The sequence below is a fragment of the Hylobates moloch genome, unplaced genomic scaffold (genome assembly GCF_009828535.3).
Source record: "Hylobates moloch isolate HMO894 unplaced genomic scaffold, HMol_V3 SCAFFOLD_17, whole genome shotgun sequence".
Classification (NCBI taxonomy): domain Eukaryota; kingdom Metazoa; phylum Chordata; class Mammalia; order Primates; family Hylobatidae; genus Hylobates; species Hylobates moloch.
In genome coordinates, this window is record NW_026652292.1 from 45,824,962 (window position 1) to 45,827,003 (window position 2,042).

Genomic DNA, 2,042 nt, shown 5'->3' on the forward strand with positions numbered 1-2,042 from the left:
TATATGAGGAATAAGTCAAGTGACCAGTTAGAAATTATCATAAGAAAATAAAGAGAAATATTTTGATGTAAATGTACCTTATATGAGTAAAGTTTTAAATATTTACTAACTCACTTAAGAGCCTATTTTAATTAATTGGAAATCATATTTTATTCCTAGACGAGAAGCATACATTTTCTAAAAATACTGTCTACAAATTTGTAAACACATCCACTGTAATTCAAATTCCTAATACAATTTGTAAAATATTTTTGTGACCTAAAACAAATAAACTCTTGCTTAAAAAAAACTCATGGGAGGGTGATAACAAAAAAAGGTAAAAAATGATATATTTGTGGAAAACTTTTCATATCTGATATTGAAACTTAGTGAGGTCTTAATAATTAAAACAGTGTGATGCCAGCATAGGAACAAAGCAATGTTATCAGCTTGGCAGAAGATAATAAAATATCTGAGGGACCATGGTTTAAGAGATAATGTTCTCTATTATTTACTTAAACTGTCTGGAATTGGGTAGTTTTGGATTTTTTTTTCCAGTAGCACTGGATCTGTGTCTCCTCATTACAATATGCCTTCCAGGGTAACAGACCAGTCCTAAACAACAGCAAACCACGAGGAAAGAAATCGGTGAGTGGAAAGAAAATATTCTTCCTGTAATCATCTCTAATATGGAGAAAGGCAATATTCTTTCAATATGTCATTTATCAGAAGTGGGTTTACATGCTTACCCCTTGTCTAAACACTAGCAAAACGGTGGGATTATAGTGACCGATGTAGTCCTATTAAGTTTCATCCCCTGGCCGGGCGCGGTGGCTCACGCTTGTAATCCCAGCACTTTGGGAGGCCGAGGCAGGCGGATCACGAGGTCAGGAGATCGAGACCACGGTGAAACCCCGCCTCTACTAAAAATACAAAAAAAAATTAGCCGGGCGTGGTGGCGGGCGCCTGTAGTCCCAGGTACTCGGAGAGGCTGAGGCGGGAGAATGGCGTGAACCCGGGAGGTGGAGCTTGCAGTGAGCCGAGATCGCGCCACTGCACTCCAGCCCGGGTGACAGAGCGAGACTCCGTCTCAAAAAAAAAAAAAGTTTAATCCCCTGATCTTTCCTCACACATCTGTTCAGTAGATGTAGCTGGGATAATGTTAACAATATCAAGAGCCAATGATGGATATTAAATAGGCCAGTCACACTCTGTGCCTACACTTCAATCAATGGATCAGAATTGAGAGTACAGAGACATTTACTGTAATATTTCATTAAAATATAATTTTTAATAAATGGAGTAAGGAATGTATTATTCAATAACTGGTATTTGGGTAATTGCCCATATCATTTGGAAGAACAATTAAAATAAATTTGCATTATTCATTATAATTCATAATATAAGAAATGTCAAATTTAATACTAATTCCAAAGTAGAATTTAGAACAATAAAATTAGTAAAACAAGATAGTAATAAAATGTTTTAAACCTTGAACTGGAGAGGGTTATTATGAATTGACCATAAAATCTTGTTTTTATTTAATTAATTTATTTATTCATTTATTTATTATGTTTACTTTTAAATAAATTTTAATGGAGTGCCTCAGGAATTTATATGTCATCCTTGTGCAAGGGCCATGCTAATCTTCTGTGTATCACTCCAATTTTAATATATGTGCCATCCAAGTGAGGACTAACCATAAAATCTTAATAAAAAATAACAATTCCTGTGAATATTTGAAAATTTAAAATTATTTTAAAGCAAAAGAAACAGTCATTAAAAAATTTAAAAGATAAATGAATGTAATATAATATAAAAATAATATAAAATAAAATATATAATATAAAAATATAAAAATAGTTATCTCAGTTACAACTGAGAAAACAACTTATATCCAGAGCAGCATTATTATTATATCAGAAATAATAAAGACTAGATTTATTAAATGCTTACTCTGTGTAAGAAAATGAATGTATATTAGCTCGTGCAATCAACACCAACAATCTAATCAGATACTTCCACTGCAGTAGTTTCCTCTATGTACATAAAAAAACAGATAC

At 32.7% G+C, this 2,042-nt stretch overlaps 1 non-coding gene across 1 annotated transcript; it reads right to left on the reverse strand.

The window, feature by feature from the left end:
* Window positions 1-1,568: 1,568 nt before the first annotated feature.
* LOC116457200 (U6 spliceosomal RNA) lies at window positions 1,569-1,675 on the reverse strand. Its single transcript, XR_004244960.1, has one exon. It is a non-coding gene; the product is annotated as a U6 spliceosomal RNA (small nuclear RNA).
* Window positions 1,676-2,042: the final 367 nt, after the last annotated feature.